The 17,767-nt window shown below is 40.7% G+C and overlaps 1 pseudogene; it reads right to left on the bottom strand.

Moving 5' to 3' along the window:
• Nucleotides 1-1,737: 1,737 nt before the first annotated feature.
• Nucleotides 1,738-15,892, bottom strand: LOC149235779 (isochorismate synthase, chloroplastic pseudogene; annotated as a pseudogene).
• Nucleotides 15,893-17,767: the final 1,875 nt, after the last annotated feature.

Here is a 17,767-nt window from a genome sequence, read left to right on the forward strand (position 1 = left end):
GAAGTATGCTCCCAACTCTTTAATAACTTTGAACGCTGCTACCAAATACCATACCATGTCTCCAGATGAGTTGTATTCTGCCTTGATGTACAGGTGTCTCTCCTCTAACATTCCCGGTCAAACTGTTCATTTTGCATTGGAAACATCACCTACAGCAGTTTCGTAGCGCGCTACGAAACTGCTGTGTGATTAAAAAAAAAACAGTCTTCCTTTAAACTTCTTACAAAATTGTATATCTGTTGTTGCCATTCTTCAGCTTCACCTTTGCTATGCTGAGATTCAGAATCCCATTCCCTGTAACATGAACCTCCAACAGATAGACCAACTGCACATAAATCTTCTCGAGCTTCTGATTTGTTTTGGTCTGAAGTCTTAGAATTCCAAATACATGCTTTCCCAGAAAACTCAATTACCCATATCTTCTTGGAAATGACAATCTCCTATTGAGAGTAACAAGAATAAATTTAGAATACATAAACTCGAGAACATAAAGTGACATCGAAGAAAACTTAATGTACATAAAGCCTGATGCTTTAGCCAGATGATACAACAGGCTTTTCCAATTTTCCAATATTTCACTGGTTATCCCATTCATTTTCCAAGCCATCTCTTGAGCCCTCTTCATTTCTGTCATAATTAGAAAGTTCCTCATTTTTATCTTGTTCATCTTCCACAGCACAAGACTTTGACGGACAGCTTGCTGAAAGTCTGCTTGAAAACGTTCTTCATCATCTTCTTCAGCATGGAGCTGCCTCAGTGTCTTAGAGCTGTTTTCACCTGAAGCAAATCCTGCCTTCTCATTTGAAGGGAACCCTTGCTTTGAAACTGTGTTAGGCCTTGACTGCATCGAACTATATGAACTATTTTTATAAGTTGCAGGCATAGGTAAAGTAATTAGTGCATTTGAATGGAACATCTTTGGCACTATTTTCAGATGAGGAGTCCACAATGTGATTATTTTCATGTTTAGCAGACAGATTAGGGATGTATGCACTTGTTGCACGGCTTGTCATTTGTGAAATGCCCTTCTGTCTACTTCTGTTCCCTCGTGAATTCTGCCCCAGTGGAGGAAACCTCTCAAACTCTGTTTCTTGAATGAAATTATCTGCAATATTCCTAGGCTGACTGTGCAAATCAGAGCGCTGCAATTTCTGCCTTTCTGGATTAATCCCATTGCTTAACATTTGTTTGGGACCATAGTCTCTACCACTTTTTTTATGCTTCCCACATGTATATATCTTTTGTTCTGGTCTGCGAAACCAACACCATCATAGCGCACCAGCTCCTTGTCGACTGCAAATGGTTGGTTATCTTCAAAGTGAACAATAAAGGGTGAAGATGAAAACGCTGCAAGATTCTCATATGAACCATATCTAAGTTCTGTATCCACCTTTAGGAGCAACCATTCCGATGACGGTGCCGCCAGACACAGATGGCATTTTGTCAAGAGCGCTACACATGCAACACCGAATGCTTGAGATTAGACGGGAACACTCCACGCATTTCAATCAACTTCAGAGTCTCATGTTGTTTCTAACTGCCACGCTTCTTAGTTGGAGATATAACCGACAAGTCTACATTCAATGTTTCGGTGGGAACCTGAAAAATTCCAACAGCAGATTTCGCATTTGAAACTTTTGATGTGTCAGACCAAGTTATAGAAGGCACCTACGGAGATAAATGATCGATTATTTGTTGACTATTAGAATTTTGTTTAGAAGTTTTTGATACTGAAACTTAAAGGACCTTCACTCCTGCTGCTACTTCCAACCCGACTTGTATAATTCCATAGCTTGACAGATGCATCATTGCTGATCTGATTCCCACAGCAAATTCAACTTCCTTGCCTCCAAACCTTCCCACAGGTCCAGCATACATTCCTCGATCAAATATCTCATTATGGCTGATAAAATTACTTGCAGCCTCTTGTAGATGCCCACAAACTGCTGGGGTTGGATGAAGTAACGACAAAAGAGAAAATTCACCAGCTTCATCTTTCAGTTCACCTATCAAACGGGCATATAGATGCTGCACCTTTGCCTGCTTTATAAGGCTTTTCTTTGACTCCACATTAACATATTTGCAAATTGTCTCCATCTTCTCCTTGATATTCTCTTTAACTATTTCAAATTCATGGTGATCTTTAGAGCTGTAGAGCAAATCTAGTCCAATCTGTAAATCCTCCATGCTATTATGTCCTCGAGCACGGGTTCCAGCAACTGCTTCACTTGAAACAAGGCTGTCATTCCTATAAAATACTTTCTCTGGCATGCTTCCAATAAAAGCCGATAGTTTGGGAAGCTGAAAACAGAATTGATACGCATTTTGATCATTTTCCTGGAGAGAAGATATCAACTCAAAAGGATCAATGTTTCCATCTATTTCAAGATTTGACCTCCTAGCTAAAACAACCTTAGAAAGGCTGCTCCAATCAAGAAAAGGAATGCTACGAATAAGCTTTGGAGAATTTTTCCAGCCTTCAGCACTGTTCAAACTTATCAGTTCTAAGGCCTTATGCACAGTGGCATCCCAGGAATGCTCATCTGGAACATTATTCTTGTTTATCATGGTCAAATGAAGCATGTTTCCAGATGTTGTCATTTCAGCAGATACCTGGTGCAATGTCAATTCAAGCGTATCTAATCCTTTGTTGAAGGTCCACAAAAGAGAATTATCCCATGCAATAGTTGCTGCTAGAACAGAATTTCCATCAAATCTTTAATATGAGACTCCCCTCTTATATCATTATCATCCAACAGAAAAAAATAATCTATCGAAGACTGCACAAGCTCTTATTTGATTTACCAAGAAAATTGGCCACTAAACCATAGACATTGTTTTGCAACAATGCCACATATGCAGCTCTGTGTAGTGCTTCTAGAAGCTTCCCTTAAGTATCTGTCATTTCCCAATTTCGCAGCGCAACCAATGCAAGATCAGTGTTTTTCGCTACGAAATCACTAAAACAGGTGGCGCTGCGAAACTGCTAAAAAGAATCCTGGCGCTGCGAAACTGCTAAACAGAATTCAGGCGCTGCGAAAACACCCTGACTTTAAGCTAGACTAAAAATTTTTGACAACAGCATTTTCAGTGATAACACCTTTGAAGGAGGGCTTTATCCCTTTGAAGGAGGACCTAGTAACCTCCCTCCATTGCACTATAAATAAAGGCATTGGGCTGGTTGCTAGAGAGGTTAGAAGCTGAACATTTTTTAGGGTAAATGCTGGTGAAATCAAGACTTCCTAGTTGAGCTTAAGAGGAGAGATCACATACCTTTTTGGCTTCATTTGGGAGTGAGTGAAACTTTTCAAAGTAGAGGAGACTTCTTGTTGGACCCTGGGAGGAGCTTGTACAGCGTCAAGGAAAAGGTTGTAAAGTTCTTCTTCTTTTGAATTAATACAATCAAACTCATTTTTCTCAACAAGTATCTCATGTTATTTGTTTCATGGACTCCTTGACTTTCATGTTAAATATGTTTTATGATTTTGGCTTTTCAGGTGCTATTTAATTTGTTTGCCTTGTTTGTGTTTGCAGATTCGCGACAAAGGAGCTCATTTGGATCGAAGGAGCGAGGGCATCCACAAGCTTGCATTGGACCTAAGGTAGGCCCTAAAAACACTTGTTTGCCATTTTTTATTAAAGCATATTTAGAGAAAGATAGTGTCTGGCTGGTTTGCTTGTCATTAGGTCTTCTTTAGATTCTAGGAAGGTCTATCTTGTCCGCAAGATCAACTTATTCCGTGTGACAGCAGTGCAGGATTTGATGTCCTTCCCAACATCCTGTCGAAGGTTCATCCAATAAAAATAATTCTACATCGCTGCCACTATTTTCTCTCTTCCAAAATGTTTAGCAGCCTAAATTTAGTGCACCTACCAAATCATCTTGGCACACTCGCTTCATGACCTCTACTAAAATGAGGTTATTTTTGCTTTCGTTGTCAACAATGAACTGTAGCGGAGAACCCTTCACCCACATCTGTGAGTGCAAGAGTCTTTCCCCCTCCTCTGGCTCTTTGACCTCAATCTTTTGGACCTTCGTGGTGGAAATGGTAGCACTGGGTTCCGCATCAATAATATTATTCCCTTTGTCATTCCCCTTGTCAGTTTCTAACTCAAAGTTGGAACATGCATCTGATTCATATGCCTTTAGCTCAGCCACCAGTGACTGCTTGTCTCAACACTCACTTGTGTTGTGGGTGAGGCTCTTATGGAACTCACAACACTTCTTCATGTCCTTCTTTGCCTTTTTGGTGTTGTTATTTTCTTGTGGCTTCAGCAGGTTGTCTTGGGTCATCCCACCTTGGCTTTGTACTTTGTTCTGCGGTTTGGATCTGCTTTCCCCTCTTTGGATTCACAGATCCAAAGTATCGCTTCTTCTATTTAAATTTATGCTCGATCTTGACAACATATCGTAGGTGGAGCCAATCGAATAGATGTCCAGGAATTCCATCTCTTCCTAGATGTTCTTATCTAGACAGTCGCAGTACTTGAGTACCAAATGCTGCTCAAAATCCTTGATACCTAACTTCGTGCAAAGGGTATGAAAAATAGTTGTGAAATTTGACACATCTTGGTCCCTTCCCTACCACAGTGTGGTCCACTTTAAATATTTATCTTCATAGATCCTGACAGGGTAGTATTGTTCCTTGATGGCGTCTCGGAAAGAATTCGGGTGTAGCTGAAAACAGTGAGGATTGCCTCTCGTCCTTTTTTTCGTAGTAGGTTTTCCACTAGTCCTTGACATGGGGGGCAACTTTGAGGAGTGAAAAGTAATCTTTTCCCAATTTGAAAAGTGATGAACTGAAAAATATCCTTCCAACATATTTGACCATCTATCTATGATGTTACATCTATTTGGCCTTCAAATATGGCAATGTCAAATTTGACTTGTACCTAAAAATGAGTGGCACCTCCAGAGTGGATGCTGGATGAAGATGCATTGCCTGTGGTTAGACACCGAATGATTTGGGAAAATCTATCCATCATCATGTTCCTCTATCGCTCGAGGGCTTCCTCAAGCAATATTTTGAAAGGATGATCTTGTAAAGGTTCAACTAGTTCGAGCCATAACTCCCTATACCCTAACCTCCTTGGGTACATGCAAAGAAAATAGAGAAATAACATACTGCTATGATACCACTAATCTGGACGTATGCAGGAATGCAAGAAAATATAGACATAAACATAAGAACAGATATGCAGCAAAAATAAATCTTCATTTCGTTAATATAAATAATCGAAAGATGCTTACAAGCATAATGGAAATAAACTAGTACGAGCGATGGTATCTTATCTCTGAGAAGCAATGTGGCAGATACATGCCTCTAAATTGTGCTACAATGAGGCTCGGTGGCATTTTTATCATTAAGAAACAATGGGAAACCCTAAACATCCAAAAAACTAACCCTACGAGATGAAGCGCCAAAATCTTGTGGGCCCAGTTGGGGTTAGTTGGAACGTCAACTTCCCAAGGTCATAACTTTGGCATGTGATCTTTGTTTGACTACCATAATAATGCATTTCAAATATTCCCAAGAGGAGGCCGAAAATAAATAGGAAATCAGTTTGGCAATTTTTTGGTCTCTCTATTTTCCCAAAAAACGCCTTTTAGGCCGTACAAACGGCTCTAGAAGTTTAGGACCTGAAATTTTGTTAAAGATATTAATTTGTACTACAATAAAGGAAACAGAAAAGTAAAATTAAGTAAACTTAAAATAAACAGTGGGGATCCAAGTGGAAAAGGCAGGTGGCCACCAATATCCACCTGGATCAATCCTCCCCCCTTAGGCAGCAATGTTACCCATTGGATTGAGTGCCTCCATGAGATGGGGAAAATTCTCTTGAACTTGGTCCTTGGTGAGCCATTTTCCTTGGTGAAGGAATTAGACTACCTTGATAACTCGATATAGATAGATCTTCTGCTGCCGAGTGTTCTTGATCTATGTGTCCATGATCCTATCAGTTGTGGTCCGCTTGATGTAGCTTGGGTTGAGTTTTGTTGGTGTCAACTACACAGCAATGATGGATGCGTCCAACATTGGGGGAAAGTATGGTCACACTTGATCCACATTGAATACTGGGTGTAGGCCAAGGAACGATGGAATGTTGAGCTTGAAGGCTTTGTCCACTGAAGCATTGTTGATGGTGTACGACCCATATCAGAATGTGTGAATCTTACGGTGGGGCCCAGTGAGGTGCTCCTTCTACAAATGTAACCAAATTTTTTCACCCACCTAGAACTTGTGTGGCACTCAACACTGACCATGACGATACTTGCGCTTATCATTGGCTTTGTCTAATATGTCATGGACCTACCAGAGGATGTGTTGAATGCGCTCAATGAATTTATTAGCCCAATCAAATTCAAACTGGACATGAGCTGAATCTGCCTAAGTAGCTACAAATGGTATGGCCACATCAATGGGAAATAGTGGCTAGAATCGCAACCCCACCTGAAAGGGATTGTGGCTAGTTGAGCTATGGAGAGCTCATTTTCAGTTGTGCTAGACATATGGGAGGCTTTCATCCCATGTGGGTGGATGCTTTGAGTTGTACATGCACAAAATGTGTGCAATCATCCTATTGATGACCTCTGTTTGGCCATCAGTTTCGGGGTGGAAAGTCATGAACTTAGTGAGCTTGGTATCCAACAATGACTAGAGGCTTGACCAAAATGTATTTAGGAACTTAATGTCCTGATCTGAGATAATGGACTGTGGGATCCCAAAATGTACCCACACTTGTTCAAAGAAGATATTAACAATGGCTTTTGTTGTGATACTCTTCTTGCAGGCTACCAGAATGGCCATCTTAGAGAATATGTCGACGACAACGAACACACAGTCATTGCCATACTTAGTAGAAGGAAAGCTTGACATGTAATCCATGGAGATTTCTTACCAAGGTTGACTAGGAGTAGGAAAAGGATATATAGGACTTGCTTCTTGATTTTTGGTTTCGCAAATGGCACAAGCAGTGCAGGATCTGATGTACTTCCCAACATCATGTTGAAGGTCTGGCCAATAAAAATACTTTTGTAGCATTGCCACTATTTTATCTACTCTAAAATGTCTAGAAACCTAACTGTGGTGCGGCACCAAAATCATCTTGGCATGCTCACTTGTAGGAACGTAGAGGTGTCCCAGGTAGCATAATAGTGCACCCTCGAGGTGAAAATCTGGAACTTGCTTGCCTTCCGGAGCATCGGGTATGTGTTTCCGAATTCTAGATCTCTCTCCTAAAGGTGCAGCCACCTAAAGTCTCATGTCCACAAGAGTCGAGCATAGTTGTCAGCGCCATAACTCATGGTTGGCTAAGACAGTATGAAAAATTATTGGTGTTTCCCTTATTGTAATTCATGTTCAAATGGAACTGTTGCAGATATGTGGACCATTTCTGATCGTGATCATTCGATAACTTCCCTAGTGTCTGTATGAACTGCAGGGGTCAGTGGTCTTGTGTGGATGACCGTTTCCTTCCCTAGAATGTAATGCTTCCATTGTTGGTAGGCCTACACAATAGAATACATCTCTTTTTCATAAGTGGGATACTTTCAGACTGTATCTGAAAGTGTCTCATTCTGATATACCACTGGATGCACCTGCTAGGTAAAAACTACAGCAATAGCATAGTCATGGGCGTTTGTCTCAATTTAAAATGGTTGTTGCAGGTCTGTTAATGTGAGCACTAGTGTAGAGTAGATGCAATTCTTCAACTTGAAGAACACCTTCTGTTGGTATTCAGACCAAAATAACTTTGCTTTCACTCCACCCTTGGCGACTTGAATCAAAGGCCGAGTGATATGAGAGAATCCCAACACGAACCTATGATAGAAATTGGAATGACCCAGAAAGTTGCGGAGCTTTGTTAGAATGGTTGGGGCTAGCCAATACCAAATAACTTATATCTTTTATGGGTACACACGCACACCCCACTCATCAATTATGTACCCAAATATTGAACCTAGGTCATACCAAACGTGCATTTCTCCAAATTGGCACACAATTTGTGTTGTCGTGGGATTTGGAGGAAGTGACAGTTATGATGTATGTGATCTTCCCAAACTTGGTTGAAGATCAAGATGTTGTCCAAGTGAGGCGCTCCTTCTTCAAATGTAACCAAAATTTGTCCCCAACTAGAACGTGTGTGGCACTCGATGTTGATCATGGTGTTGCTTTTACTTAGCATAGGCTTTGTCCAATATGTCATGGACCTACTAGAGGATATGCTAAATGCATTCAATGAAGCTATTAACCCGGTCAGCTTCAGATTGGACATGAACCAAATATGCCTGAGTAGCTGCAAATGGTATGGCCACATCTATGGAACATAGTGGTTGGGTTCCCAACCACACCTAAAAGGGACTGTGGCTAGTTCAGCTATGGAGAGCTCTATTGTAGTTGCGTTGGACATAAGTGGGGTGTTAATCCCATGTGCTTGGATGCTTCGAGTTTTACATGCGCAAAATATGCACGATCATCCTATTGACGACCTCTGTTTGGCCATCAGTTTGGGGGTGGAAGGTCGTGGCCTTAGTGACCTTGGTATCCATCATCAACCAAAGGCTTGACAAAAATGTACTTAGGAAATTTTTGTCCCAATCAAAGATAATGGACTGTGGGATCCCAAAATGTACCCCCCCTCATTCAAAGAAGAGCTTAGCAGTGGATTTTGTTGTGATACTCTTCTTGCATGCCGCCAAAATGGCCATCTTAACAAATATGTTGACATCCATGAACACGCAGTCGTTGCCATGCTTAATAGAAGGAAGGCCCGACGTGTAATCCATAAAGGTGGATTCTAAAGGCTGACTAGGAGGAAGCAGATGAGTATATAGGCCTTCTTTCGTGATTGTAAGTTTGGAAATGGCATAGGTAGTGCAGGATTTGAAGTACTTCCAAACATCTCATCGAAGGTTTGACCAATAAAAATACTTTTGCAGCACTGCCACTTTTTTCTCTACTCTGAAATGTTCAACAAACCAACTATAATGTGCCTCCCAAATCATCTTGGAACACTCACTTATAGGAAAACATATGTTTCCCAAGTGGCATTACAGTGCTCCCTAGAGGTGAAAATCCAGAAGTTTATTTCCTTCCAGGAGCATCTGGTATGTGTCGTCGAATTCTGGATCACTCCTGTAAAGATGCGGCCACCCCGAAGTATTGTGTATTCAAGATTCAAGCACGGTGATTAATTCACAGTTTAGTTCAAGGACAAATTAAACTGGAATTTCTTGTTGCCATTTCTCAACACTCCCTCTCAACAAGAAAGGGATTATCCACTACCTCGATCCTATCTCTGTGAAACTCGAATTTACATCTTGGCAATTCCTTTGTCAAGATGTCAGCATCTTGCTCCTCCGTGGGAATGTAATCTAACAACATGATCCACCTTAATACACAATATTTGAGATGATTATACCATATATATATGCTTGGACCGATCATGAAAAATTGGATTTTTAGAGAGTTTGAAACAACTCCTATTATCACAATAAATCACTGTCGGATCCATCTGCTTACCAAACAAACCAACCAGGATCTTCCACATCCAGAGAGCCTCACATGCTACTTGAATTGCAGCCATGTACTCTGCCTCTTCCGAACTGAGTGCAACTGATCTTTGTTTCCTATTGTACCAAGAAACTGCAACTGACCCAATACTAAAGATCCCTCCTAATGTGCTCTTCCTGTCAAATGGACTCCCCGCCCAATTTGCATCGGTGAAGCCTTGAAGCTTCACTCCCTCTATCCGTCTGTACCACAACCCAAATTGAGTAGTGCCTCTAAGGTATCTCAATACATGCTTTGGCACCTTCTAATACAGCTTGGTAGGCCCAATCATTGCTTCACTAAGCTGGTTAATTGCATAACACATATATGTTCATGTGTTCACCAAATAAATGAGTGAACCCACAAGCTTCTTGTAAATAATAGCTTCCACTACTTCCCCTGAAGTAGCATCCTCCTTCCTCCAGTTACCAACTAGAGGAGTCTCCATGGGTTCACTACTCTCCATGTGGAATCTCCTGAGTATCTCATTAGCATACTTGCCTTGAGAAACAAACAACTCCTCATCTCCCTGCCATACCTCCATGCCAAGAAAGTAATGTATGAGCCCCATGTCCTTCATCTCAAACTCTCTTGCAATATCCTCCTTGCAAGATTTGATGAGCTTCTCATCACCTGTCAATATGAGATCATCTACATAAAGTACAATGATCAAAATCTTACCTTCCACCACTATGTGATACAGGTTCATATCCGCTTCACTCTTTGTGAAGCCCAACCCAGTGAAGTAGTTATCTATCCTGGTGTACCAAGCACGGGGTGCTTGCTTCAGCCCATACAATGCTCTCTTGATGGTCCAATGTTTCAAAGCCTTCGGGATACTCTATGTACACCTCTTCCTCAATCATGCCATTGAGGAAGGCAGTCTTCACATCCATCTAATGGATACTCCAACCCATTTGTTCAGATAGTTCAAAAATAGATCTGATAGATGAGTACCTTACAACATGAGCAAAGGTCTCATCATAGTCAATCCCTTCTACCTGTGAAAATCCACGAGCCACAAATATGGCCTTATGCTTCTCAACACTACCATCTGCAGCTTTCTTTACCTTGTAAAGCCAACGAGAGCTCACAACTGACTTGTCCTATGCTCTCGGGACCACATTCCAAACATTTTTTCGATCTATGGAGTCATACTTCACCATCACATCAACCCAAACTGGTTGTTGCACTAATTCCTAAAAGGAAGATGGATCTATGTCACAACACATGCACCCATAAGTGCCATGTATCCAATGTACCTCTTTGGTGACCTCCTCTATTTGTGTTGAGAATAGGGTGCTCCCACATTCTCTCGTGCATCATCCAACAATCTGTCAGCCTCTCTAGTGCACTTTCTTCCCTCTATGGAAGCCTCTACCTAAGTGGATGTCTCCACTCCCGGAACTTTTGCATGTGGATACTCAAAATTAATCTAAGGCTCCTCAACCTTAGGAACTAAAGGTTCTTCCTCCGCATGTAGCTCAAGATCCCTCTCAAGGGATACTCACATGCCCTTCTCCTCATCAAACTTGACATCCCTGCGAACCACTATCATCCAACTGGTTTGCATGTACGCCCGATAGTTGTGGGGAGTATCAATGTACCCCACAAAGATCTCCAACTTTGTTGTTGGCTCAAGCTTCTTCCGTGCATCTTTGCTCACATGGAAATAAATTGATGACCCAAAAATCCTGAAGTGACCAACATCTAGCCTCTTACTGGAATAAGCTTCCTCTGGTCTTTTACTCTCAAGTATCTGATGTGGGCTATAGTTCTAAACATAAACCATTGTATTGCATGCCTCAACCCACAAGTGTAGTGGTAGGCCCTAATCATGCAACATCGCCCTTGCTGCCCCTACTATGCTCCTGTTCTTCCTCTCGGAAACCCCGTTCTGTTGAGGGTTATGAGGTGTCATAAACTCTCGTTTAATTCCTTCCACTGCACAGAATTTCTTAAACTCATTGGAGACATATTCTCCACTATTATCACTCTGTAGAGCTTTAACCTTCTTGCCTGACTCTTTCTCGACCAATGCTTTGAATTCACAAAATTTTGTGAATGTCTGATCCTTTCTCTGCATGAAAAATATACAAGAAAATAGTCATCTACAAATATAACATAATACCTGTGTTTGGTGGTGGATGTTGTTTAGGATGGTCCACACACATCTGAATGGACTCTCTCTAGAATAGACTCTGCTCGGTTGTCTATATCTCTAAACGAAGACTTGGTGTATTTTCCCAAAGTAAAACCCTTGAATGTATCAACTTGCTCAAGCATACCTTTGGGAAGATGGTAGATATTTACTGGACTATCTTCAAAGCCCCATGATGCAAGTGGCCCAAGCCCCTGTGCCACAACTCGTTGACGTCTCATCTCGAAATCTTTTCTGAATTTGAACTCAAAGAAGCACAATCCTCTACCTCTATCTTATAGAGATTTTTAACTTGAATCCCTATCTTCTTTACTTGACCCATGGATATTTATCGAAGGAACACCTTTCCTTTCGAAAATATCACATCATATCCTCTATCCCAGAGCATGGCAACAGATACCAAGTTCTTCGTCAATCCGGGTACATGCTTTCATTCTTCAACGTGAGTGGAGTTGCATGCTCCCTCTGAAAATTAATAGCACCCACACCAGTAACACCATACTTACCATCATCACCCATCTCGATATGCATCTTGAGATCTTTCTTCTTCAGTTCATTGAATAACTCTTTGTCGCCAGTAATGTGGAAATAAGCTCCATTGTCTAAGTACTAGACACTTCCCATCATTGAATACACCATGCATGAAATGAGGGAAAAGTCCAATTCGAATTGGGAGGCCAAAGCCTCACTTGCCGCTCCTCCTAAGGACTTCTCCTTGGACTTCTTCAATGGAAAATTTGTAGCAAAGTGACCCATCTTGTGACAATGAAAGCATTTAACTTTCGTCATGTCCTTCTTCTTACCTCCATGATAAGAATCTGATTTGGAACAAGAAATTTTACCTTTCCCCTTCCTTGCCTTAATTGCTAAGGCACAGTTCTCTTCATCATCAGTCTTTGATGAAGATCCATCCCTGGTGTTCCTCCTAATCTCATCCTGCATCAAATCTAACCATAGTCATTCCCAATCTAGCAGCTTCTCCTGACCATTGACAGAGTCCTGATAACTATGCCAACTCTTTGGGAGTCCAAGAAGAGAAAGGCTCACCATATCCTCCTTGGAAACTGCGATTCCAACACTTCCAATTTCATCCATACATTGAGTGAACTTGGTCGAGTACTTTGGAATCATCTTGCCTTTCTCCATCTTTACTTTACGAACTTTATCCTTTAGCGCCAATTTCCTTTGATCACTGCTATTCTGATACAAGTCCGTTAATATTTTCCACATAGCATGAAAATTTTACTTACCATGGAGACTTGAGAAAATGTGGTATCAAACTCCCTCAAGGATTATCCACCTTGCCTTCGCCACACACTTCTTCCATTCGACCAAGTTTTTTGTATTCGTAGCTACTGGCTTGGGGACTTCTTGATCAATGAAGTCCTTCAAGCCATTATCTTATAACACAACCTCCATCTTGTCCCTCCAGGCTATAAAATTCAAGTTGCCTTCCAAGGCATATTCAAGCCTCAACCCATGGAACGCCATCTGCCGATCCTAAAGTATATATGCAAATTTGACTTTCACCTATAACCTAGAAACTCAAAACTTCGAAATCTCCTCTAGAGAGCTGATTTTAAATTAGCGATATCTCCCTCATCCAAACTCCGATTTGACCGATTTCTTTTTTGAATTTGGGTATCTTTTCCAAAGGAATCCAAATTTGCAATTTTTTCTAAAAATTTTTTATATAAATTCTCAAAAATTCTCTGCAAACTCTCGGCCCAAAAAACAATCTTGCTCTAATACCATGTAGAAAAACCTGTAGATTCACAAGCTCATGTAATCTACTAAAACAAGAGACAAGAATCTACTTATACTCTTTCTAGAAGAAGCCCATAAACATGGAGAAAACAATAATCAATATAGGAATAGAATCAAAGGCACATAACAAATAAATATCCGGGGAAAGCCACAGGTCAAAACCCCACTATTTGTTTTGTATTAATCCGAAATATCAAGATGAAATTACAATGCCTGTTCTCTCAAGAACATTTCCAGCACTCAACAAATTCAATCTCCAACTCATAATCAAGCTCAAGGCCAAATCTTAGCCTCTTCACAAGCTCTCCAAGTTTCTATTCCAATCTGTAATTCCTATGAAGGATAGCTTGCATTTAAAGGGAAATAAAGCCTAGCACAATCCCTCAAGGATCAGTTCCTGGTTGCATGCACTGTTAGTGCAACTAACACAAATCTAAAACAAATAGTACATTGTCCCTGCACTCTAGTCTCAACTAGGTCTTTCTTATAATCAACATGCATGACTTTCTGATGGTGGAATCTTCAGTTAACTAGAGTAACACTAATAAGGTCACTAGTGTCCCAACTGACTATTTACTCACTATTAGTTCCTGAAACTAATTGGAAATAATTTAACTGGACTTAACTCAATAAATTGAGTTAACTAATTACAACTCATTCATAACTCATCCTTAACTCATATAAGTTAGGGAGAACATATACATGTCTTCTAAAAGACTTCCAATTCGAATTTCCTAAATTAATTAAGTTAATTAAACTTAATTAATTATTTTCAAATTTCTATGAGAAAAGAATTTTATTTTAATTCATAGTTTAATTCAAGGACAAATTAAAATGGAATTTCTTGTTGCCATTTATCAACACAACAACGAACGAGTTTGTGAAGGGATGTAAGATTTCATCCATCAGCTGCATGAAGGTTGTGAGGGCATTCGTCAACTCAAAAGGCATGACCATCCATTCTAAAAGGACCTACTTGGAATTGAAGGTGGTATTCCATACATCATAGGGTTGAATTGGTACCTGGTGATAACTGGACTTCAAGTAAATATTCCTGAAATATTTGGCCTCCTTGAGTTGATCCAGAAGGTCTTCAATCTGTGGGATTGGATAACTATTTCAGACAATGATCTTATTCAGTGCCTGATAGTCAATACAGAGTCTCCATGTGTCGTCTTTCTTTTGTACCAACACGATCGGGCTCCCACAGGGTGATGAACTTGGCCTGATGTGCCCTTTCTACAACAACTCCTGAATCTGCCTCTTAATTTCATTATTCTCCATAACAGAGCATCGATAAATCGATCTATTGGGTAGCGGTGCGCCTCGGGTCAGATCGATGGAGTGCTCGACCTGACAGTGCATGGGTGCCCCTATGGGTGAGGTGAAGATGTCCCTGTACTCTTCCACGACCTTATCCATCTATTTTTTTCATGCGGAGGAGCCATATCTGGAGGTTATGGATGTGGCCGCAATCTTATTTTTACCCTGAGGGCGAATCATAAGGTAGAAAAATTTACCGGTCTGGGAAATGATCTTATTGCATTTCTTCACAGGGATCAAACAGAGAGCAGTAGGCAATGCTACCTCCAATATCCTTCATAACTGATTTCCCAAAGAAATAATAATAGTGTGATGCCTAGACTCATACACAGCATGACGCCTCCACAAGTATGGTTGGCCTAATAATACATCATAAACTTTAAGAGCAACAACATCACACACTACCTCACTGTGAAGGGCTTGATGTTGTAGGGAAGGTGACATTGTTGGCTAACGCAAAGATCTCATCCTTTGTGAAGCCACCTGATGGTGTACGACTGCAGGTGTGGTGTGGTCAGTAGGCCCAACCATTTCACGACCTCTGCTAAAATTAGATTCTTTTGGCTTATCTTTTCAACAATTAACTGCAGCGAAGAAACTGTCACCCACATCTGTGAGTGGAAGATTTGTTCCCCCTCCTCTAGATCTTCGGGCTCAATCTTATGATCTTGGTCATGGCAACGGTGGCACTAGGCTCGCCATCAATAATCTACTTCCATTTGTCATTCCCCTTGTCAATTTCTGACTCAGAGTCAAAACATGCATTTGATTCAAAGGCCTTCAGCTCCGCCACCAGTGGCTGCTTGCCTCAACACTCACTTGTGTTGTGAGTGGTGCTCTTATGGAACTCACAACATTTCCCTATGTCCTTGTTTGTCTTCATGGTGTTTTTCTTTGTTTTCTTCTTTGGTGGGTTGTCCTGGGTCACCTCGCCTTGGCTTTGTCCTTTGTTCTACGTTTTGAGGGCACCTTTCCCTTACTTCATATTCGCATATCCAAAGTATCCCTTCTTCTTTTTAAATTTCTCCTCGATCTTGAAATCATATCGATAAGCAACACCAAGCGAAGATATGTCCAAGAACCCCATCTCGTCTTGGATGTACTTATGCAAATAGTCACGATACTTGAGTACCAAATGCCACTGAAAATCCTTGATACCCAACTTCGTGCGAAGGGCACGAAAATTATTTGTGATCTTCGACACATCTTGTTCCCTTCCCTACTGTAGCGTGGTCCACTTTATATATTCACCTTCTTAACTCCCAACAGGGTAATATTGTTCCTTGATGGTGTCTCGGAAATAATTCCAAGTAGGTGCGGCTAAAACAGTGAGGGTTCCCTCTCGTCCTTTTGTTCATAGTAGGTTTTCCACCAGTCCTTGACATGGGGGGTGACTTTGAGGAGTGCAAAAGTAATATTTTTCCAATCAGAAAATTCATGAACCAAAAAATATCCTTCCAACATATTTAACCATCTATCTATGGGGTATGCATCTATCTGGCCTTCAAATATATGAATGTCAATGTTGACTTGTACCTTAAAAGGAGTGGCGCCTCCAGAGTGGGTGTTGGATGAAGATGTGTCACCTATGGGTAGTCGTCGAAGGATCTAGGCAAAGTTATCCATCATCGTGTTCCTTTGCTGCTCGAGGGCTTCCTCGAGTAATATTTTGACAGGATCTCCTACTCCCTTGTCTTTATTTTCTCCCTCCATGGGAGGTAGTCGGGGTTTGTGAGGCTGGTCTTGCAAAGGTTCAACCAGTTCAAGCCCTAACTCCTTATAACCTGACCTCATTGGGGACATGCAAAGAAAAACAAAGAAAGAGAAGACTGCTCCTATACCACTAATCTAGAATTATGCGGGAACGCAAAAAATACAGATATAAACATAAAAAAGAGATGCAAAAAAAATAATTCTTCATTTCATTAATATCAAAGAACTTAAATATGCTTACAAGAAAAATAGAAATAAACTAGCACGGGTGATGGTAGCTTATCTCTGAGAAGAGATGTGGTAGCTACACGCCTCTAAACTATGCTACAATGAGGCTCGGTGCCCTTTTTATCATTGAGAAACAATGGCAAACCCTAAACATCCAAAAATCTAACATTAGGAGATGAAGCATCAAATGCATGTGGGCCCCATTGGGGTTAGTTGGAACGTCAAATACCTAGGGTCGTAACTTTGGCATACGATGTTTGTTTGACTATCATAATACCTCTTTTCAAATATCTCCAAGAGGAGATCAAAACAAACCAACAAAATTGTTCAACACTTTTGCAGCCTCTTTGGTTTTCCAAAAAACATCTTTTAGCCCCTTAAAATGGCTCCAAAATCTTAGGACCTGAAAAACTGGTAAAAATAGTAAGTTGTACTACAATAAAGGAAATTGAAAATAAATGGTGTGGGTCCAAGTGGAACAGGCGAATGGCCACCAATATCCACCTAGATCAAGCTATAAAAATAACATAACATTCCAAAAGATGACATTAGGACTAATGATGTAGAAGTGCTAAGTCGAGGACACGTGTCACCCAAATTCGGGGTTTTTGGCATGCTAGCTAAACAAATCTACATGACATATGATATATGCCAGTAGTGGCACATGCTAGGAGACACATCAACATCTACCATGCATCGTATTATGATTAGACATAAAAGATATGAGGGTGGAATGTTGAGCTAACCACCAACCTATAAGCTTATTGGTAAATTGCAACGATTTGCAGCGATAAGGAAATTGGTGATATCCCAGTAATACATAATTAGAGGATATAATATATCGACATATCAAAGGATTATGGGATGGTTGTATCACCATATTAGTGTACCAACATATCATGTTTTAGAATCTATAACTTGTATCGATAAATCAACATTAAACCATACTAGCATCTCGGATGCCAGAACCCTCAAAGATTTGGATAAGGCCCATTTCATGGAAAATGTTTATATGGTGAGA

This window comes from Pinus tabuliformis, chromosome 8, assembly GCF_031772625.1.
Source record: "Pinus tabuliformis cultivar Carrire ecotype Pingquan chromosome 8, CPIR1, whole genome shotgun sequence".
Lineage (NCBI taxonomy): Eukaryota > Viridiplantae > Streptophyta > Pinopsida > Pinales > Pinaceae > Pinus > Pinus tabuliformis.